General features: G+C 41.0%; 1 long non-coding RNA gene across 1 annotated transcript; it reads left to right on the plus strand.

Moving 5' to 3' along the window:
* Positions 1–20,273: 20,273 nt before the first annotated feature.
* On the plus strand, positions 20,274–24,170 carry LOC120441127. The gene is made up of 3 exons (XR_005613799.1): positions 20,274–20,392; positions 22,865–23,028; positions 23,856–24,170. It is a non-coding gene; the product is annotated as an uncharacterized LOC120441127 (long non-coding RNA).
* The last annotated feature ends 278 nt before the right edge of the window (positions 24,171–24,448 follow it).

A 24,448-nucleotide genomic window follows, 5' to 3' on the forward strand; every position in this document is an offset into this window, starting at 1 on the left:
AGAATCCATCTTACTGTGGTTTATACCCAGCATGTAAGGCACAAATACAAAAAGACATCCGAGGGCGACCACGGCTTTGACAAAACAGCACGTTTTTGTGCGTGAGAGCGAGCTGACGTGTTTTCTGCAGCCGCTGAGACTTTTTATCATGTCCTGCGTGTGTCAGAGCTGATTTATCGCCACAAACATGAAAAAACAAGGGAAATAATAAGCACATTCTACGGAAAGCAATTTAATTAGGAAACTGAAAGGAGGACAAAACTATTACACTTCCACGTTTTTTGCTGCCCCGTCATATGGACCACTTTTAATGGAAGACTTAATGTTCAGTCATTATTCATTTCAATTAAATTAAGGACACGTAGTGTTTTATGTCAGAACTCTGGAGTGCCCATTTCAGATTGGTGATGTGTCTTGGCTGCACACTCCACTTCATATGTGCCATTAAAATGCTCAATAATCCACTTTTGTCTGCGTAAAAGTACAAAGAGCGAAACCACAAATCCAATTCACCCTCTCTTTGATGCAGATGCTGCTGCTGATGGTCTCGGCCTGCATGTGCCTGGCCTTTCCTATTATTTGCTCTTACTGCATATAGATTTTATGATGATGTGTGTGGGCTACTCACATCCTGTGAACTGCAGGATGTATTTTAATGCATCAACCAAAAGCTGCCTCCTCCTCCTCACCAGGCTGTGTAACATCCTGTGGAGCTCTGTGACACTTCATTTTCTGGACCACAATTTCCACAAAGTTATTATTTGAAAAGGATAAAATCAAGTTCCCATCGACAGAAACGAATCACAGAGCCAGGAAATGAAGCAGTGTTGTAGATATAACTAGAAAATCCACTCATGGTCATCGGATTTGACCCGGGCGATTGTCAAGTTCATGAATTGAGCTTGTTGTCAAAATGCTGTTACTCAGCTGAGTGTTCAAAGAGGGTTTCCAGGGCTGTGGTGGAGAGCTGCACCCGCTAATGTGCTAAAGCTGGATTCCTGCATTCGGTTTCTTTTGTAGATGATAGAATCGCTCATTTTCTGCTCATGTAAAAACTGCTGGAACCCATTTCAGAGGAGTGAATCAGATATTATGTGAAACTGCATGCAGTGCGTCGCATAAAAGTTACAAAGACACAGAGCTACGGGAACAACAAAGCTGATAAAAAAAGATTTTTGGTCTGAAGTGCATTGCAGATATACAGCTAATGATTATAAATCCCTATTTTTATCCCCTCCCAGCTGTTTTGGTCACACTTGTCTGAGAGCACAAAAATATAAAAACTTTAAATTGATTAGATTGGCTAATCTAAGGGGAAGTAATGTATCTACTCAGTTGAGTATTAACTAACTGTAGTTTTAATTGTATCACTGATTTTTGCAAGATTTTTATAAAAAAAAACTTGTTTTGATTAGCCTTTTTAAATAGCTAGCTACATCACATTGTTGCTTTAAATATATCTAGCTCAGTAAGACGTGGTGTTTTTAAAGTAATAGCTAATATAAAGATACAGCTAGGTTAGCAGGAGGAGATTTGCAAATAAAGTAGCCCTACATTAGTTAGTTAGTAAACTTACAGCCCAGTTAAACTTTAAAGCCACTGATATGTGTTTTTGTCCTTGTCTCATCATGGCCATGCAAACGTTACCCTTTATTCTTAGTCTTTAAGATAAGCTAGGCTGGCTTAAGAGACTACTACTAACATGGTGTGGTGTCGGTCTTCCTATCCAAGTCACCAAAGTAACCCTGAAAGTAAACTGCACAGAAATTGTTGTAGTTAATCTATGATTGCCATAACTGGATATATGGAATGACTTAGCTGCTGCATAACATCAAGTTTTCCTGAAAGATGTGTTTTATTATTTGTCCTGTAACTGAATGTTGTGGAGACAGGATCCAAATCCAGACTAAAAATGTATTTTCAAAGCAAGAACATAAATAACATTATTTAAAAAACTAATAAACCAGTGGATCATCTAAGATGGGACAGCCTCATGGGCCGGTGACCTGCAGGTTTAAATGTGTCCTTGATACAACACAGCTGATTTAAATGGCTAAATTACCTCCTCAACATGTCCTCAAGGCCTGGTAATGAACTAATCATTTGTTTTAGGTGTGCTGACCCAGGGTGATATCTAAAACCTGCAGTACACCGGCCCTTGAGGCCTGGAGTTCCCCACACATGGTCTAAGACAACAAACACTAAAACTGGCTAACAGGTAAATAACAGAGAGGAAGGGCGGAAGGAGGAAAACAAACCATCTAACAGTGAAAACACAGTTGGATGATTATGTAACAAGACACAAGTGGTAACAAAGCACAGGCGGAGACAATCAGCAACAGCTGAAAGTGTCTAAGGAAAAACTAAAACAGGAAGTATAACCAAAATAAGACACATGAGAAAACAAATTTTCAAAATAAAACAGAAAATGACAAAAACACATTGGGCGTTTATCAATATACGTACTTGTGCGTACTTGCGTTCTCGTGTACTCGTGATACGTCATCAGTCGGAGACCAAGTACTGTTCCAATTCGGAGTACGCATCAAGCCGAGAATGCAAAAAAGTCCCAGATGTGTTCTCGATCCGCCCGTTTTATCGAGCATGCATCGGTGTGGACTTGGGACAGCTATATATCCCAGAATGCATTTCGCCCAAAACACAACAGCGGACTCCCAGCACATCGTTTTCAACCCCCCCCCCGCGCTCGCGGACTTCTCACTACTCAGGTTAAAGAAACCCCAGCAGCTGTCTATAGTATTGAGTGTCCACTAGAATAGAAATAAAAGCCTTCTAACATCTCACCTGCTTGTTTTTATTAAGGTATGTACACGTATGTACGTGTACACAATTTTTATTAATAGAGGTTTCACTACTGAGGTTAAAAAAGTCACTTAGATCACTTCTAAATGTTAATGTTTGGTTTATTTCAGTGTTTTATTTGTTCCTGAGTAAACCGGTTTGGCTGTGATTACAGTTAAGCTTCATAACATGTTACTCACAGTTAAATTAAGAGGGGACAGCAGTAAAAACTCCGGACCTGTGACATCATCACGTACGCAGGTGTTCCAATTGTACATATCGCGAGTCCGTGCTTTCGCGTTCTCGGGTGGTACGTACTCCCGTGCATTCTCGGCGAGTACGTACTCACCGAGAACGCGAGTACGTACTCGCGTACTTGGGCATTGATAAACGGCCACTAACTAACATGGAGACATGGAGGCTAACATCAGGGTCACCAGCTGACCACCTCAGGCTATATGACCCGTCAGATAAACTGATGTCTTTGTCTTCAAAGACATCAGTATCCACACGGTGTCTGTGACTCTTGGAGTGGACCTTGAAAATTTGCTTGTTTTTAATCAAAGCTTAAATATATTTTCCAGCATTAAAAATTCCATGTTTATATTTCCTGTAGTCATAGAGTTATGTCAGGTCAAAATTTTGGAAACACAACACCAATTGAAAGCATCAAATTTTAATCCACAATGTTTAACATGCTGCAAGGCTTCATTAAATGTACCAAAGTTACTGTGCCAAAAAAATACAGCAGCTGATTCTGAAGGGGGTCAGGCTGGAAGTTTTTCCAGATTTGGCTGATTTCATATGGATTAACCCACTAAACACGATTACAGAAGGCAGGGGAACAGAGAAGGCATGGGGAGAAAATAGCAGTGGAAGCAGCTGAAAACCGTGGGGAGCGTGACAGTCTCACTGTTGTGGCTCTGCAAAGGACAACCTTTAATCCAGTTTGTTGCCTAAAGGAAGCAGAGCCTACAAAATAAAAACCCCTGAATCTTGCTGATAAAACACATAAAACTAGCTGTGCTCTGGTACCAATTAAAGGTGAATTAGCAGAATTTTTAAACTGAAGAAGAATATTAATGAAGAAATCTCTTATGCATATAATGCAGCATTATCCACCCAAGTGTCTGGTAAAGCACTGGGAGCGAGGTGGGCCCCCGTCTGCCCTGCACCTCTGCGTGGCGTGAGATGATGACGCTGTAAATTGATGCGCTCTCTGAAGAGTTTTCAGCAAATTTCAGCGAGAGAACGAAACAGATCAGTAAGCAACATTAAAAAAATATATCAAGCATGTGAAACGTGTCAGTTAGGGAGGGAGTGGAGGGAGAAACCTGGAAAGCTACTCAGAGTGAAGCTGTGGCACTTAGGCCCAATTAGAATGCATATTTTAAGTGGAGTTAAACCCGCTGAAATATTCATGATGTGCCCCACTGCTGCTGCAAGAGGAGAAGAAAAAGGAGGAGGAGGTGGTGGCGGCGGTGACGAGGCGGCAGGACCGGCCTCTTGGGGGCGCCATGCTCACATGGAGTGGCTTAAAGAGGACATCACGGCCGTCCACGCAGAAGGAGCAGAGAGGAGGAGAGGATGGGGAGAAGAGACGGCAGGTATGATGGACAGACGGACGGACAGAGAGGGAGAGGAGGGACGGGGAGCTGATGCTCTCATCCTCGCTGATTTATTGTACAGAGCAGCAAAAGCGGCTTCGGCTCCTCCATCAACACACAGAGGCTCTGCTCGGTGTAGCGGCAGCACAGACACAGTCATCATGTCTGAAGCAGGTTTTGTTCAGGGCGACACAACAGGGGATGCTTGAGTGTCAGCTCCCATCAGCGACCCGAGCTGACGGAGCCAGACTACACTGAGCCACAGAGATGGGAATTATTACGCTCAAGCAGAAATCTGATTTTTAGTTATTTTAGCACAGTTACAGTAATTTCAGCCCAAACCTTGTGTTCATCCAATGTCCAGCCTGTTGTAATTTTGGCTTTACAGCAGATATAGCCTGCGGTGAAGGCTTGTATAAGGAATGCAGTTATATTTAGTCTTTATGCTAAAGACAATTACTCTATAATAGGTTGTGAATCACAAGGAAGTACCTTAGGAACAAACTGAGGCTGCACTAAAAGAAGACATTAAACTAAAGTGAACCAACAGTTTTGTCCAGATATATTCATTAAAAGGAGGCACCATAAATGTGACATCTCTTCTCCTGCTCTGCTCAGACTTTTCATGTGTGGCAGCTGATACAGACATATAAACCTATTGTGCTTTAGATCTCCTCCAGTGACCGATCTTCATATTACATACTGCCAAAGTTTCAAATAATGAGGTAAGCAGTAAACCCACAGGAAGCTAGACTGCCGTTAGCTCACTTGCATATCAACAACTACAACCTACATATACAAAGGCTATTTTAATTTTTCAACTATTTTACTGTAGCTTAGAGAAAACCTTGACAAATCATCAACAACCTGGAGCATCAGGAGGTCAGACCAGCTTTTCATGCTTGGACTAAATGCACATTAGGCTGTGTTTAAATTTTAGGTGATAATCACAGAGCCTTTGCTTTGTAAAAATAACTATCGGTGCTTTTATTAACCCTTGTATTATGTTGAAAAAAAATCACATTGATTATGTTGCGGGTCAAAATGACCCATACTGTGTAAATCCACTCAGAATTGTCAAAAAACTGCAATAAAACAATAGCAACTTTATTTTCCATTAGAAAAACATTTAGAACACAAACATACAACACAGTTTGAATTACCATAACTCTTTTTAAGAACAATTTAGTAAAAGTTTCCCCTTCTTTACAAACACATTTCTTTTTAACTTGCCCGATTTTCTCAGTTTTTCAGTGTTTTCAATGTTGTCCACATGATGGACAGAATGTAACTGTGTGCTTTCTGCAGATGTACTTTTTGCATTTCTCACAAATAGTGCTTGTTTTAATGTCTTCTCGTGAGGAACAGACCTGGCATCTTTTCCGTTTCTTTACACCTGGATCCACTGGATCCACTGCAGATTGGTTGGATGGTGCACACTTGACCTTTTCAATGACAGCTGCTGCTGCTGGGGATCAAGCTGGTCTGACTCGCATCTGGATCTTGGGAGTGACAAGACTTTTTCCCAGTTCTTCCAGGAAAAGGCGACGTCGGTACAATTTACCCGCATTCCAATGTTGGTTGATTTCAGTCCACAGGACATAGGCATTGTAAGCAGACACATCCAAAATGTTGTAGAAAATTACCAAGGGCCAATGAGCTGTCTTCCACTGGCAGCTTTATGTCGCTGTGACTTTGTCAAGATTGTCTACTCCTCCTTTAGTGGAGTTGTAGTCTAGGATCATTTGTGGTTTTTTGTCATCTCTTGTGCTCAGAGATGCATCTGTGTGCATTGCGCTCATGACAAGAACATTCTTGTTTTTCTTTGGGCAATATGAAACAACTGTTGCTTTCTCAGTGAAAACAAATAATGAGGAATGCAGAGATCTTCCCTGCATCTTCAGAATTTCACTGCGAAGTTCTGGCTTATTTCTTCTGATTGTTCCCAACATAGTCAGCTTTCTCTTCTGAAGTTCCTCTCCAAGCCAGTAGGAAGTAAAGAAATTGTCACAGGTGATGTTATGCCCTTGCAGCCCTTCACTCATCTGCAGCACCACACGCATCCCCTGATTCTTCTCAGATGCTCCTCCAGGTAGCTTTCCAGTGTACACTTGTATATTCCATGCATAGCTAGATTTTGCATCACAGGCTGCCCATATTTTGATGCCATACTTGGCTGGCTTGTTGGGCATATACTGTCAGAAAGGACAGCGACCCCTGAATGGGACAAGGCGCTTATCAACAGTAACGTGGGGACCAGGGTTGTACAACAAAGGTAGAATTTCCACCCATTTATCCCATACATCTCTGATTGCAGCAAGTTTGTCTCCTTCACGTCGACCAGCTCTGGTTTCACGGTTGTCAGATCTGATCACATGAGATATCTTGAGAAATGTCTCCAAAGACATTGTTGCTCGAAAGATTGGCCTTCCATTCTCTTCATTCCATAGACTTGCAGTTGCTTCTCCCTTGGACCTGTATACTCCAGCTAATATCAGAATTCCAATATAAGCATGCAAGTCAGTCTGATCCAGTGGCTTCCACTTCTCTGCAGAGTTGAAATGCTGATTGAATATCATCAACTCGTGTGACGGCTAATCTTGTAGGACCAGGAGTCATTTTGATGACATTAGAAGATGACAGCCTGCCTTGACTTCGGTGTGGTGATAATGACCATTTTATATTACCATCTTTAGATGTCCATGTCTCCTCTGTGGATGATGATTGCTGCATTCCTTGGTTTTCATTTGATGTAGAGATGGCGGCACACTCGCCCTCAGAATCCTCCTCCTCGTCTGAAAATTGATAGTCTGGATCATCAATAACATTGTCCTTGGCCTCTGAAAGAGCCTCAGTCTCTGAAACGTCTTCTTCTTCATCACTATCCCAGTTCAAAAGCAGTGATAAAGCTTCTTCAGTCGTCAACCTCCTGGAGCTCATTTTTGGTGTGTTGAAATTAGAGATGGCACGATACCACTTTTTTATGTCCGATACCGATACCGATATCATAAATTTGGATATCTGCCGATACCGATATTAATCCGATATATTGTGTTTTTTAATCAATAAAACTGTTTTTTTAATATCTTGCTGCATTTTGTATAACTTCATACTCAAGTTTAAATAAACAACAACACTAAAGCTATTCTGTTATACCTGTATGTAAAAAATACACTGCGCCCAAAATATTTCATAGTTCAGCAACACTGATCAGTCTAATAAACTTAATCCTCCCTATTCTGGTATTTTAAAGAGTAAGCAACCTAACTAATAGGGTTGCAAACTCCCAGCAAAAAAAAAAATAGGGAACCACCCCCCACCCTCCACCTCATGATGCTTAATCGACGTAATCAACTTTAATTTGATGCAGGGTGAAAAAAAATGCACAGAAATAAATTCTTTTTCAAGAATAATTAAATAGATTCAACATCTTTCTTCAACAGAATTGCAGAATTCACAGATGGTACCTTCCCAAAGGAAAAAGTACTATAGCTTACTAGGGTATATTAGACTTAACAGTTACTATATATAGTAATGGACTTCTGTACATTTTACATCAGATTAAAACTTTGGGTGTAAGATTCAGATAATTATTTATTAAAAGCTAGACATTTTAAATGAGAATAATAAAGAAAAGTATGTCTTTGTGCCCCCTTTTCCCTGTTCATGCCCTATCGGGCCCCCTGGCTAAACTTTGCTAGATCCGCCCCTGCACAGTTACCAGCCGTCAGCTACGTAGAAAAGGATCCTGGTCTAGAAAGTAATATTAAATAAATTCTAACAACAGCTTATCAAGCGTAAAGGTGCTGCTGTTGTTCCGCCGCTGGTTTCCTCTTTCTGGTGCAAAGTGGGCCAAAAACAAAGAAGAGAGACGGACTCGCGACAGAAAAGCCAATCAGCTGATCATTAAGCAGTTTCACGATTGAAGTAGCCGCAGGAAGGTGAGGGGGAGAGAGAGAGGCAGTCGCTCCATATATCGGTTGTTAAGCTTAACATGGGAACGCTTTACAAACATTCAGAGATGAACTTACACACTTGCTTTACTTCTCTCTGGGATAACTTCCTCGGAGATGAAATGCCGGATTGCTCGAGGCTACAAATACACACAGCCGCTCTATCACGTGAGGCATACTGCTCCGACGTGCTACGGTTATGAGCTGAGTTACACCATGTCGCAAGTTTTGTGAGGTGTCTTTCTGATATTTAATGGATCGGATTACATTTTTTATTTCTCGCCGATATCCGATCCAGTAATTTAGGTCAGTATCGGACCGATACCGATACGTAATATCGGATCGGTCCATCTCTAGTTGAAATGACACGAGAACAGTGACAAGAATAGGGGAGAGAAAGTTTCTTGCATACACACCTGGGTCTGAATGTATATTCAGAGTCAATCAAAACAAAGTACATCAAAGAGAAATGTTTATTTTGGATCTGAACAACTTTTTACTTACATAAAAGTGTCTGGGTCAAAATGACCCGCAACATCATCTTTGTATACAAACACTGCAGAGACATTCCAGGACACATCAAAGTGTCCATATTTTACACACCAGTTCATGACCCCAGATAAGGAAAAGTCATAAGGTTTCATGAAGAAAAAGAAAGGATGACCAGTACTTTGGTCAACACAAAAACTGGAATGGGTCAAATTGACCCTTAACATAATAAGAAGGTTAAGAATCTTAGGAATCTTTTTTTCTGAAAGGAAAGTACTGAGCTGCTGTTGTCATCAGATCACTGCTGGCTTTCATGGTGTTAATAACATGTGACACAGTGAGTGCTGGACCAGTGCACCAGTTGGAAATTCTGGACACTGTCCTGGTCTCGGCACAATCGAGCATTAATAAAGAGAGATCACCAGTGCCTCCACTTCTTGCATCACACTAGGAAAGCTCACTCCCTCCAACACATCCTCACCACTTTCTACATTAGGCATTATAGAGAGCTTAGTGCCCACATCCATGCGGTAAGACCCTTCAGAGATGTGTGAGGACAGTGAAGAGTATCACTGTGACTCCACTGCTGCATGCAGAACTTTGCACTAGAACGCTGTCTGACCACAGCAAACAAAACCTCCTGGGAAGAGCTTCTGCAGCTTCTGGAACAGCTTCACCCCTGGCCGTCATGTTGCTGAGTGCTCAATAAGACCCCCCCGCCCCCAACCCCATGCACACCGACACCAGCACTAACATAAATATAAACACACTCACAGTGGACTGCAGACAGCACAACTTCAGTCAAACTTCAGACTGCTGTAAACACTCAACTTATTACACTTTTTTCTACTCTTCAATCTGGATGACATCATGGAGAGGGGATATCCATATGTCCATCTGAGGCACAGAAGCTCCTCCTACCTGGGGCAAGGGGGCGGAGCCAAAACAGCTGGATTGTGAACTGAGAGGCTGTGCAGAGGGCCTGGATAAGATAAGGATTATTTTCAATCATAAATCATACAAAGCTGTTCTATTTAAGCTGAGAATCAGCATGTGTGATGAATGCTGGAAGATGCTGATTCTCGCATGCTTTCTCTTCAAGAGCAGCATCGCTTTAGCTGTGTATATTGAGCATTGTGCTCATGTATGCTCTTTGAACATATGGACACATCTAAAGACTTGAAATGGACTGTAGACAGATTTTACATGGGTTACATTTAGAGATGGCACGATACCACTTTTTTATGTCCGATACCGATATCATAAATTTGGATATCTGCCAATACTGATATGAATCCGATATAGTGTGTTTTTTAATCAATAAAACTTTTTTTTAAATATCTTGCTGCTTTTTGTACAAGTTCATACTCAAGTAAAAAAACCCCCCAAAAAAACACTAAAGCTATTCTGTTATACCTGTATGTAAAAAATACACTGCACCCAAAATATTTCATAGTTCAGCAACACTGATCAATCTAATAAACTTGAACCTACTCCATCCTCCCTATTCTGGTATTTTAAAGAGTAAGCAACCTAACTAATAGGGTTCTAAAACTCCCAGCAAAAAAAAAAAAAAAAAAAAAAAAAATAGGGAACCACCCCCCACCCTGTGATGCTTAATTGACATAATCAACTTTAATTTGATGCAGTGTGAAAAAAATGCACAGAAATAAATTATTTTTCAAGAATAATTAAATAGATTCAACATCTTTCGTCAACAGAATTGCAGACTGCACAGATGGTACCTTCCCAAAGGAAAAAGTACTATAGCTTACTAGGGTATATTAGACTTAACAGTTACTATATACAGTAATGGACTTCTATACATTTTACATCAGATTAAAACTTTGGGTGTAAGATTCAGATAATTATTTATTAAAAGCTAGACATTTTAAATGAGAATAAGAAAGAAAAGTATGTCTTTGTGCCCCCTTTTCCCTGTTCATGCCCTATCGGCCCCCCTGGCTAAACTTTGCTAGATCCGCCCCTGCACAGTTACCAGCCGTCAGCTACGTAGAAAAGGATCCTGGTCTAGAAAGTAATATTAAATAAATTCTAACAACAGCTTATCAAGCTTAAACGTGCTGCTGTTGTTCAGCCGCTGGTTTCCTCTTTCTGGTGCGAAGTGGGCAATAAACAAATAAGAGACGGACTCGCGACAGAAAAGCCGATCAGCTGATCATTAAGCAGTTTCAGGATTGAAGTAGCAACAAGAGAGGGAGGGAGAGAGAAGAGGCAGTCGCTCCATATATCGGTTGTTAAACTTAACGCTGGAATGCTTTATAAAGATTCAGAGATGAACTTACACACTTGCTTTACTTCTCTCTGGGATAACTTCCTCGGAGATGAAATGCTGGATTGCTAGGAGGCTACAAATACACACAGCCGCTCTATCACGTGACGCATACTGCTCTGACGTGCTACGGTTATGAGCCGAGTTACGCCATGTCGCAAGTTTTTTGAGGTGCTTTTTTGATATTTAATAGACTTGTAGTCAAGACCGCCTAATCCGAGACCAAGACAAGACCAAGACCAGAGGGTATCAAGACCAAGACAAAGACCAAGACCAGAGGGTATCGAGACCAAGACAAGACCAAGACCAAGTTGAGACGAGACCAAGACCGAGAAAAAGTCGAGACGAGACCAAGACCAAAACCAAGACCGAGACAAAAAAAGTCTTTAAACTGCAGCCAGATGCTGCTTCGTTTACAGGTGTCAGGCATATTTATGTGTTTTTGCTTTCGCACAGCCCTCCTCACCGCTGTCTACTGTCTCACTCACTTGCTGAGAGGACAGACGCACGGCTCCACTTGACTGTCGCGTCTCTCACCCTCTCTGTTTTTCACATAATGATATTATCCTATATCCTCGCATGTGATTGGCAACAATATGGAGGGATTGGAGCATAACTGAGCCACTGTGTGAGAGCTGAGCAGCTTAAAGGAAATTAAGTGAGGGTAGAAATGACTGAAAGATTATTAGGCTCTGTTTTGAGTTTTGTTCAAAAAGAATGACTTCATATAGGAAAAAAATAAATATCACATATGCAGGACACCTTAAACTAGTTTTTAATTAAGCAGCAAGGCAGAACAAAGTCGGGCCTGTATCAAGACACAGGGACTAAACCCCAATTCAACCAGACCCAGAACTGATCTGGAATTAAAACAGGACTACAACAGTTCAAAATCAGGACTACTTAGGACTTAACCAAGACGGAACCAGAATCAGAACTAGATGATAGTAGCACTGAAAATCATCATAGACCTGCACTACACTTATTTTTTTTAATTCTACCAAAGTACGCTATTTAGATTCTGAAAAGTTTATATAATTATTTAGCCTTGTTGTGCAAACAAGCCTGCATAACTTAATAAATATAGAATTTGAAAAGTAACAAATGGTATCTAAAAAGAAACAGGTACTAGATACATGTTCTGATGAGTTTTGGCAAACAACCATTTGACTAACATGTGTGTCTCACCTGCTCTTGTTCCATCTCTGTTCTGTCCTCATTCTCCATCTCCCTCTCTGTTCTCTCTCTCTCCTCTCTGTTCCTCTCTCTCCCTCTTTGTGCTGACAATCAAGCCAAACACCAACATCATCAAATATACAGTTGAAACCAGATATTTACATACTCTTCAGATAAAAACACAAACACTTTTTAATTGTAACATCAAATCAGACTAAATGTTTATTTTTTAGATTGATAAATATAAAAACATATTTGTTAACTTTAAGAGTAAAGAGAAAAACTATATGTATTTCTTAATTGCAAATGGCACCAAATTGTATTCAAAATTGAGCCACACTTATGTAGCTCCACAATTCTGTTCCTGGTGTTTTGGTTGACATCTCTTGATTTTCACATGTCACAGAAACAGGCTCTGTGTTTTGCCTTATATGCTTCCACAGCTGTGCCACCAATTTACTCACATGGACTCTACTAACCTATCAGAAGCTTCTTAAGCTCAGAATGGAATGTCTGGAGTTTTTCTTATTAATTAACAATAAACTTAGTGTATATGTTCTCCTAAATTTGATGAAAGGGATAAAATAGACAGCTCTGTCTCTCTTTATTCTGTCATTAAACTAATTCAAAAGATTAGTTTATTTATCTAAAACAAAAGTTTACTCTAAATTAATGTTTAACAGTAAAAAATAGTTTTTATGTTTTCTACCTAAAGTGTATGTAAATATCTTGTTTCATCTGTGAATATACTGCTGTGTATTGAAATTCCTCTTGTTTTGCATAGATATACTGAACAACATACAAAGCATAATATATAAAATAACATCTACCTGAGTTTTTCTTTGAAAGAAGCTTCTTATGTCCATTGTTGTGTTCATCAGTACACAATTGAAACCGATTTAGAGAGTTTGTTTAGCCGTGGAGGGTAACAACTGAAAATATGAAATGTAAGCTAAGACTCTCTAAAAATCAGCATTGTTGTTCGGCTTTTTATTTATCCATTTGTTGATTCACTCGAAGAGCAAGTAACATAACCAACTGATCAGTTTGATATCAATCTTTGTGATACACCGTCATATTTACATTATTAGTTCAGTACGAATGATTTGCTTTGGTACCTGGTCAAACTTAAGCTGTCCTCTGTCTGCAGCAAACTCGCAGGCAGCAGCTTCTCCCTCCTCGCTCACATGCATGCTGTGCTCAGTCGCCTAGTGCCTGAGCTCGGATCATACCAAAATTAGGGGAATTTACGACGGTGCCCCATGCTTCTGAAAAAAAAATGACCCGGCTTAAGCCCAGTAAGCCACCCCCGCTCCGCTAATGGTTGACTCCAAATCTCCCGAACACTATGTCGATTTGAGAATGGAAGACCGAAACAGCGAGACCAAGACCGAGACAAGACAAAAGTCCGTCGAGACCAAGACAAGACCAAGACAAAAGTCCATCGAGACCAAGACCGAGACCAAGACAAAAGTCCGTCGAGACCAAGACGAGACCAAGACCACGTAAAAGTGGTCTCGAGACCGGTCTCGAGACCAAGACCAGTCTCGAGACATCCAACTCTAATATTTAATGGATCGGATTACATTTTTTATTTCCCTCCGATATCCGATCCAGTAATTTACGTCAGTATCGGACCGATACCGATACGTAATATCGGATCGGTCCATCAAGTTTGTTATTATGGGCGTGGCCTCTTTGACTGACAGGTGGATAACTAACAGACCATAAAGTAGTTATCTGTGGAGTTGAGAAACTAGTGTGTGATGTCCGTCTTTTATATACAGTCTATAAATAAGGTTCTGGAGGACTTGATTTAAATCCTAGAGAACTTCAGTTCTCACCCTTGCTTGTGATCATGTGTATTTTGCTGAACATGTTCCTTTCACCTGAGCTGAGCGCACTCTCTGATCAGTCTTGGTCACGGTCTGCTGTTTAGGCCTGCACTGAGCACGCTCTCTGAAGCCTCTTTGTGTTTCTGCTTGAGGGTTTTGATGGCGTGGAGGCTGCTGGGGGCGTTGACCTTGCAGTGGCAGGTGTCTTCTGTGGTCTGAGCAAACACTCAGCTCAGACAAGGGCAAAATCATGAAAAAAAAAGTAAAAAAAAAAAAAAACTCCTCATGCGTTCTGAGAACTTTTCAAGGTTCCCTGTTAAGTGTTTATTTCACTCTCATATTAAGACTGCTAACCAGTGCGTCCTTGGCCGCCTTCTGTGCAGGAAGCAGCAGCCTGTATAGAAACCTCCGGACTGTCAGAGCAGTTAGACATGACTTTGGTCTGAAACCTCTGAAGGCAAAAAAGGGTATTTCTTTACTAGTTTCACGCCATTTAGGGTTTTATTAAAACTTTTTCTTCAGCACAATTTAACTAGAGACATCCAAACTTAAGAGTCTAGCAGCTTCTTTTTACCTGAAGTTCAACATCAGAGACTCACAGACTTTACCACCTCATTCTCGTTTCCTCTTGTTCCCAGGTCTGACCCAAATCAATGATCTCAGTAAAACGCAAACAGCTTATATGATTAACACATACTTGCTTCTTCCATGTAAACACAGTGCATCCTAATGCTGAGGTTTTAGTCACAGAGTCAGAGTATGAGGACTGAAAGGTCCAGTGGGCCGTTTGGCTGACCTCACTCTGCTGTTTCATTAAAAATAATAAAGATAATCTACGACAGCCGTACTGTTGATCTCATGCTGAGGTTATAATTAAGGAGCAATGATGAGAAAGACACCAGCAGTACATATGCAGTTAGCTGCTCTCTCTGAGGGGTTGCTGGAGGTTGTCAAGTGAACTTGGTGACAAAGAGGGCGCTGCACCAAAAACCTCCTCGTGATTGGTTTGGTTTGTCTGCAAACGCTCACCAACGACGTGCTGAGTTTTACTGAAACTGGAAAAACTGTGACAAAAGTGGAAACTGAGAACGTTCACCTTCAAAGTGACAGTGTTGCCATGGTTACCTTAAAAAAATACACATTTCTGAAGCCGCAGCTTTTATTTTGTGGGCGTAAGGTCTGTGTCTGCAGCTTGTATCACGCTCTTCACAGCTTCCACAGCGCTGAGCGAGGAGTTGGTGGGTGTTCGCAGGCTGGTCAGCGTCTTCCACACAATTTAGAAGCAACGTCGACGATCTGCTGCCGATCAAAGCAATCACAGCAAAGTTTCTGTTGATTTCTGTTGGAGAACCCTCACTCTTTCCTAATGACCGATGGTTATCAGGCGGTCGGCAGGTTGGTTTCAGTGCCTGTGTGACTGCAGCTACTAATAACCAGATGCTGTTGTGACATATGTGGGTATAACAAACTGTATGAGCTAATTTTACCTATAAGAAAGCTGAGAGGGTACACAGAGGGTACTTCACTTTTAGAAGTAGTTTGTGGTTAAGCGTTTTTTTTATTTCCTACTGAGTGAAGTGAGCTTGAAGTCTCTGCAGCCACAATAAGAGCGGGTTGAATTCAGTGCTTCAGCGCTTCCTTTATTGCCTCCTTTAGCAGAGGATACACTGGAGCATCCTTTATGAAACCGCCCCACAATGCAAAGCAATGCACCATCAGATGGTTAATGAAAACAGGCAATAAACTGACTGACAATTGATTACTGCTAGATTACTGCTGTGTTTCCATCTTAAAGCATAATGTGCTCACTGCATTAGTTCTAGCAGCTGTTTCTATTTGTGGAAAAGTGTCCTTAAACAGGGGAAATAGTAAAGATGAGTGAAGTTAGTCATCTGTTATCCTTCTTTTCTCTTCCAACGATGCAAATGGTATTTTAGTCGGTGCAAAACTCAAACTGGAACACGAGGTAAATGTGAACTTTTAACTCGTGTGCTTTTGCCAACACGTTGAATTCTCTCGAAATAATGTTTCAAGAAATTCTCTCAGTAACAAACTTTAATGCAAACAATGGCAGAATAACTATATGGTTACAGTCACCACATCATATGGTCTCACAAGATGATACAGTGAGACCACAGCAACCCCGAGCTCACGTCTGAAACTCCTCAACATAACAAAGAGTCCAGAATTCCACTTTTTCTCTCACACTGAACACAGATAAACCAGCGCGAGGCTCTCGTCTTCTAAGAAAAAGAACGATGCCCCCTACTGGAGCTCTGAGACGTAACCAGTGGGTCAACACACGATCAACCCAGCGTTTCTGCTCTTTACATTCTGACTGCGTGTCCCTACATGTACAGCACCAACTTCAGCAGCAAAATAACAATGAAGTGACGTTCTGGGATTTAGGGAACCGAAAACATAACTCTGAAATTTCTCATCTACCACATAAATAATACCTCAGCTTGGGCAAAGAATATGTTTAGGTAGCTGTACACTTGTGGCTTGTGTCTAAAAGAAAAATCATAACACTTCAAAATTCCCACACTTTGGTTTTTGAGGCAGTCTAAGTCTGGACAAGTGGTTTACACTCTGATCCCTGTTTGGGAATACTTTCATCTGTGACAGTTTAACTGAAGAGGAATTAAAAAGCCTCATGAAGAAACTTATTATTAAACTCATTATGTCGTTTGTACATAATTTAAAGTGGGAAAATAGTGAGTTGACATAAAAGTACGCAGTTCTGTCACCGTGCTTTAGTTGTCAAGTTTATTTATATAGCACATTTCCAACAGTCCATGCTGCACAAAGTGCTTAACTATGTAAAATACCACTAAAATAAATAAAATGCACCACAATGATGTGTCTGGAGCACAAGTAAATAGCTGTACTGCAGTATTTGAATGAGCTGATTCTCTGATTTTCACAGGAGTACATGAATTTATTAATTAACTGATAGTTGATTAAAGCTGTGTTCCCCATTTTCAGGCCTTCATCTTCATCAATGCTTCATCTTAAACATGTTAAACCATCAATATCTTTTCTCAAAAACAGGAACTGCTCCATGGGTGTGGTGAGGAAACACATGGTTGTTTTTTTTATATTATTTATTTGACAGTAATTGTTTGGAATGATTTTATAAATAGATACCTCATTTTCACTTCATTAATCTGAATATTTTCAGTGTTTCTGTTTAAAATATTTGAAATATTTCATGTTGTGTTTCAGCAGATATTTCTTCAATTTTAGTTTGAAGTGTGATGTGACTTCACTGTAATATGTTAAAATTATATAGATTATTCACATTAGCAATAATCAGTGTTGGGCAAGTTACTTTGAAAAAGTAATTAATTATAGTTACTAATTACGTCTTCAAAAAAGTAACTGAGTTACAAGATTCTAAAAGTAATTAATTACTTGAAAAGTAACTATTGCTTTACTTTAAAAAAAAATGTTTAACCCTCTCGGGTCCAGGTTATAATTGGCCATTTTTGACTACTTTTGATGTTTCCTCTACATTTCACCTTTAAAAACTATTTACTTTGCCTTGTTTGGTATCATCCTTTTCAGCACAACCTCACGTGTTATAGTCATGTTTTCATTTTGACATACTGTATTAACACAATTGATCTAAAATCAGACAAAAAACATAAAATCCGAGTAGAAAAAATTACATTTTTTACTGCAACAACCACAAACATGTTTAATGAATCATATTTCATAATTTTAAATGCAAATATAAATTGTCAGTTTTAAAATCCTATGCACAAGTTTTGCAAACAACAAAGTTATTTGCAGCCATTTACCTTTTACCTTGATTTTTTAAATAACCATTTCAAACTATTTACATAACAATCAGCTGTTCTGCATTCAATAAGATGCCACACAAATTATTTGTGCCACTCCAAAAATTTCTGTCCATTATAAAGGAGAACATCACAGCCTGATACCTGCAGGTCTGACAGCAGCAGGTGTATCACTGCTGTTTCTACCTGGAGACAGCAGTCGCCTCATTGTTCTGACACACAACACAAAACTATCCACAACACTACACACTAACTACACAAGACAACACATTAACTACACACCCCAAACACGCTAAATCTCAAAACTCTCTCTCTCTCTCTTTTTCAGCTGTCTTTCTCTTTCTCTCGCCGTCACTCCTAAAACTTCCCCCTCTTCCGAAACAACCAAATGTCATGTTGCCATATCATTTTTGATTGGTTGACATGGTGCATTTTTCCACCAAAATGAATGGGCTGTTTTTTGTTTTTTTGTTTTATTTTTTTTTGCTCATAAGCAGAGAGTGCTTGCTAGCGCTGTCCTTAGACAGAAAACATGATGAAACTATTGAGGAAAAAACGCAGCATATATATTGTTTATCATGACTCTGGTTTTACGTGGCCTATCAACACAATTTCAAAACTGGTATATATCACCTTGTTGCTTTGTCTTTAAGTGGTCATGTGATTGGCTTACCACGACTACTTTATTCTTCCTCAGTCAAACAGCAGCACTCATGCAATCGTTTTGCCCCCTTAGCTCCAGGTGTTGTGCCAAAAAGTGTTCGTCTGCCAGAAAGTGATTGCCGTCCACGGGAGCGCGCGCAGCTGCTTAAAGCTGTAGCACCCACATTACTTACATAGACAGCTACTTCCATGCAACTGATATAAGATGCAGTAAGCTGAAGACAGCTTCAACCGTCTGTTTGTTGAAAAATAGTAACGCAACCGCACCGCATTTTGTTGTTAGTAACGGCGTTGTAATGATAGAAATAGTAATTAGTTAGATAATTTTGGTTAAATTTTGGTTATATTAAAATGAAGAAATATTTTGTAAAAAGTAAGAAGTTAAAGTAGGGTGGCTGTAGCTCAGGAAATAGAGCCGCTCATCTACTGATCAGAAGGTTAGTGGTTCGATCCCTGGCTCCTCTAGTCTGCATGCCAAATATCCTTGGGCAAGATACTAACCCCAAATTGCTCTCCAATGCATCCATCAGAGTATGAGTGAGGAAGCACTGAAAGATTAGAAGACTGTCATTGGGTGAATGTTGTATAGAGCACTTTGAGTACTCTGGGAGTGTAGAAAAGCGCTATGTAAGAATCAGTCCATTTAAAATTGTATAAATATATTATTGTTGGTATAATTTGTGTCTTTTAAAACTTTCTTGGATAAAAATGATTAATTAGGTGTATATTAGTCATCATTAGTCAGGTGATTTGTTACTGATAAAGATAAACGAAGACATTAAAAAATTATTCTTGTATTAACATGGCGGTGTCACGAATGATTCGATCACTCTTAGACTTCAGGGCTAAACATGCGATTTTACCAGATGGAAAAAGTCTGACTGAAGACCGCTCAGAGAGTTTTATGACCAACTTCCCGCAAATTTTGCCTGCGACACTGAAAAGTTGTTTTGGTGCGTTAGCTGCTTTTATTTTTTTCGGTTGTTTAATGGGGCTATGATCTGTGGAAAGCTGTTTTGTTGCTGTGCCTGTGATTTCAGGGTAGATCAGCTGCTCAATCAGGGAGAGTGAGAACAGGTTTGCATCATTATGTCCTCTCAGCGGTGAGGAGAGCGGCCCCGAGGAGAGCTTATTGTGACCCAGATATACGCAAATGTCTTACAGAGTTTTATGATAAGTTGTGGTGTCCTTGCTGTCCTAAGGCCACCCTTCACTTACCTGAGCAGGTGTTAGGCTCGTGTAAGATAAAGCAGAGAACGTAAACACCACTGATTAAAGTGTTTTTTCTTTGTGGAACACATTTATTTTTGTTTTGTCTGCTCATGAACACTTCCATGCAAGATTTGCAGCCAGAGCTGTGCTAGGGGTATCTTCTCTCCATGACATCATACTGAAACAACAGTAAAAAAAAAACTATGTGAAACTTTCAGCTCAGGTAAAAGCACCTGAGAGCTTTTGCTTCTGGCACACTGAGGGAGATGTGAGCCAGAGGAGAAGCAAGGTACATACTCAAGGAAAAGAACAAATGAGACCACACACTTGAGTCCGTGCTTGTTGCCACTTGAGAAGCTTCAATGATCTAGCGGTGAGTGCACAACTGAGCCGATCTTTAAAAGGCGGAAGGAAGACGAGCTGATGGGAAGCAGGTGTGCCAATGGGCGCAGGAGCAGGGACACGCCTCCCACAGGTCCTCACAGGAACAGTAACACCTGTCAACATTGGGAGGAAGAGGGCCAAGGAAAAAGACGGAGGACACGTATGACAGAAAGTAGGGAAAAGAAAAATACTTGTCCTTTAATAAACCACTTTCATCCTTTCTGCTGCTTCTCAAACATTATCCTCCTTTAGCATCTGGTAACATCAGATGTGTTCAGATGGTCCACTGTCATGTCTCTCCTCACGTCACTGCTCTTTCCCGTGCTTGGAACTTAACGAAGCTCACTGAGCGCTTCGAGGTTCATGATCTTGTAAAATTTGTGGCTCAATTGGAGTAATTTTAGGAAGTGGTGACACTTGTCCTGTCTCATCTCTCACAAATTTAATATTTCCTCACAGGAGCTCTGCCTTGACCTCAGGAGACTGTTACTGAGGCTGTAAAGTGATCTCTAGTTGTGTTTGTAAAGCTTGTTTAACAGCAACATTCAGCTGAGCTTCTCTGGAGAAGATTTTGTGCTCTTTGCATGAAAATCATAGCTAAAATAAATATTTATGATCAAACTTTACCAATACTCACAGCACCTGAGTTTTCTTTGCCACGTTTCAGGATACAAAAAACTTATTCAACAACAAGAAAAAACCCCAAAACAGGTTTTGCAAGTCTTACTGAAAGCTGAAAGAAATGTGTTAAAGCTCCTCTGACCGGGACATCAGGACAGACGTGCTGTAAACTCCTCGCAGGCTGTGAGCGCGCTCGGCTGCCAAGAACAGAAAGACTCTCTGCAGGTGAAACAGCTGACAGTTTAGAGCTGAGCGAACACAACAGAAACAGGCCACTCAGAACAAATGCAAACATGTTGTGTTCGGAGGACGACCCGGACCTTTACACTCAGGCGGCGGGAGCCGAGAGAGACTTCAGCGTTCACACTGGCGTTAGGTTATCAGAGCTTTAAGACGAGCTGGCAGGCGGGGACGCCTCGTGGAAACAGATTTGTACGGAACACGCCGGACCGGTGAACGCAGCCAGGGCGCTGCATTTTTCAGGAGTGTGCAGAAATGAATGGACCTGCAGGATTTTACCCACAGTGTGACGTGAACAAAGCCACACCACAGACATATTTATTTGTTTATTTATTCATTCTTGTTTGATATGATAGACTCGTCTGCTTGTAAAAGCACCTTTACTAGGAGCAACTTGAAATAATGCTTTTCGGTGTGCAGTCAGTCTTTTGTGTCACTGTGGAGGAATCTTGGCCCATTCTTCTTAACAACGGTCCTTCAGTTCATTGAAATTCACTGACCTTCATTCATGCAGAGCTTTCTGAAGGTCCCACCACAGCATCTCAGTCGGGTTTAGGTCTGGACTTTGACTGGACCATTGCAGCACACACTTCCTGGCTTTAGTCTCGCCAACAAAGATTAACAAGCGGTGAACTTTGACCTCTAACGTGCTAACTCAGGCCTGCAGAGTCTGAGATGGAGCTGCACAGTCTGAGCTTGCGGTGAATTTGCTGAGATGCACACTCTTGGATGGACTGGTGACTGTCTTTTCCACTAATAACAATCTTTCTCCCTGTAGAAGAAATGACATTATAACTGTTCCCAAACTGATGAGCAGCAACAGTTACTTTTCTGCCTTACTTCCTGTTGCCCGTCCCCGTTGCTTCCTCCCACCTCGCTCTGTCTCAGCTCTTGTAGGTTTTAGTTGTTCGGATGTGTTTTCCTCGCTCTGTCTTTGCTGTGTTTCTGACTCTTGCTGATCTAATGGATGTCTGCTGTGATACTGCTGCTGCCTGTTTTCTTAATGTCTCTCTCTCTGCAGCTCTTCATGCGTTACATTCACGTTTTTCACTCGTCCGCCTGAAGCACTTCTGATACAGACATGCTTCACCTGACACACCTGTGCGGATACTCTACGTAATGGTTGCTTTTCTGTCCTGCTTTCCGCAGATAGTCGCGACCTACACATTATTAATATTTCAAGTCTATTTTCATCTTTTTCTCTGCCTGTAGCTACAGAGACTGTGTTTGATTCTGAGTGCTGCTTTTAGCTCACAGCTATGATTGAACACAGACACTGGCTGAGGCCGAGAGCTGAATGTGGAATTCCTTACTTACTTTTCTGAATGTCCTCTCTTCTTAGTTCTATTTTGGCTGCCTGTATGTCGTAGATTCCTCCATAAAGACAACTGCACCGTCAGTTGCCTGGAAGAAAGTCTGGTTTATTTTAAATCATAAAACATAAAATCAGTAAATACCCCACCTCTGAATTCTGAAGCCATCACATGCCCTCTTACATGTGTGAGTAGAATAAAACAACAATTAGAATAGAATGTGCTTAGATAAAAGGGGGCGGCTGCAGATCAGAAGAACAGGAAATGATTCTGCATTTTGAAGCTTCAGTGTTAAAATTCCTGATGCAACCCTGTTAATGTCATGGATCCAGAAGTGACCATATTTGGATGATGCCCACAAAAATCCTGATAAAACACATCAGAAGTGAACAGCTAAAAGGAAACATGTTTATTATATGATTCATGCCATTAAAACACTCATTACCTCACATCTTTCTCTCCCTTAAAAGATGAAGTCAGTGTCGAGTGATGATGAGCTGGTCCTGATGCTCATAAACAAGAAAAGGAAGAAATGAAGATTCTGGGTTTATCTGATCTTCAGGCAGCAGCAGGGAGAATTTCATTGTTCGATCCAGGAGCCGGACCCGGAGTAGCATCTCGCTGTGTGTTGGAGGTAAACAGGATCATCATTTACTATTTCTATATCATTATATACTCAGTACTGATGCGTGTTTTGATCCATGAGCACACTTGTTACCAAATACAGTGGTCTAATTGGTCACATCTTTTTATTCTGATCCAAAAAATCTGCAAAATCAGTTTGAAAGGATAAATGCCACAAATTCATCCAGCAAAATAATCAGAAGAGAAAAAAAAATACATATATATATATATATTTATAAAAACTGTACAGTTTTGTAATAAATCAAAGTTTGATACTAAGCAGCATGTTTGTCTCAGAGATAAAAAGTGAAAAAAAGTTAAAGCTCGATGAAAGCTCGTTGCATTTCCACCCCTTGTTTCTCAGCTCTGGAGCTCGCTCCTCAGTTAGACTGTGGTGAAAATGTGAGAATGGGTCCTTATCTTACAATAAAAGACCTCAAGCCGACCATTGGCCACCCTCTCATCTACAAACTAAGGTGTGATGTCACTGTATCTACATCCACCTGCCTTCAAAATTTATTGTAGCTCTTTATAAGACATTTATATCTGATTGTGGTCGAACAAACAGACAAGCAGGAAAAGCTGGAAATTGGCAGGTGATTCAAGAGTACACCAGAAAGTGAAGGAGGCAGGAAGGAAGAGCAGACTGCTAATGTGACAGCTTCACAGGGCCAATGAGAAAAAGTAAACAGAGGCAACATGGAGTGTAACAAAGTTTAAGCGAAGGCATACAGGAAGTTACGAGGAGGGGTAAGACAGTCAGTCGGGCAGACAGGCAGGCAGCCATGGCGGCTCCACATGTTAGCTAGAAGAGACCATTTAATCATGTTTCTGCAGCAGTTGGTGGAGAGCAAGCAGCAGATGCCTCGCCATCCGATGGCGATTAATCCTCCCACCGGCCATCAGCCGCCGGCCCCGAGCCTCTGCCATCATCACGCCGGCAACGTAAGGAACACACGGCCGAGGTGAAGGTGGGACGGAGGAGCGAGGAGCGGTCGCTGCACCGGAGGGTGTCTCCCTCTGTTTCCCCCGCCGCTCGTCTGTTTTCCACTCGTAGACCTCTCTCTGCAGACGACAGGACGACCAGCTGGGGCCCGCTGTCTCCACGGTGTGTGTGTGTGTGTGTGCGTGTTTGGAGCCATGTTCGATATAATGTTGGGAATCATTATTAAACCTGTGAGCTCAGGGAAACATTTGCACAGAACTTTTTTCCAGGTTGTTCTGTTGTAGCTCCAATTGAAAAATAGCCCCTAAACGCACCACATCCAGGCACCCAGATTGCAGATTTGAACATAGGACAGCAAAGGCCACACTGACTGCATGTGTGAGTGGGATTGTGTTTGTATATAATGTGGCTGTGCACAGTGCCCTGCCTGCAGTTTTCTCAAGAGCCGCTCATCCCAGAACGACGACTGAGACTCACGTCTCAC

This window comes from Oreochromis aureus, linkage group 2 (genome assembly GCF_013358895.1).
Source record: "Oreochromis aureus strain Israel breed Guangdong linkage group 2, ZZ_aureus, whole genome shotgun sequence".
Classification (NCBI taxonomy): domain Eukaryota; kingdom Metazoa; phylum Chordata; class Actinopteri; order Cichliformes; family Cichlidae; genus Oreochromis; species Oreochromis aureus.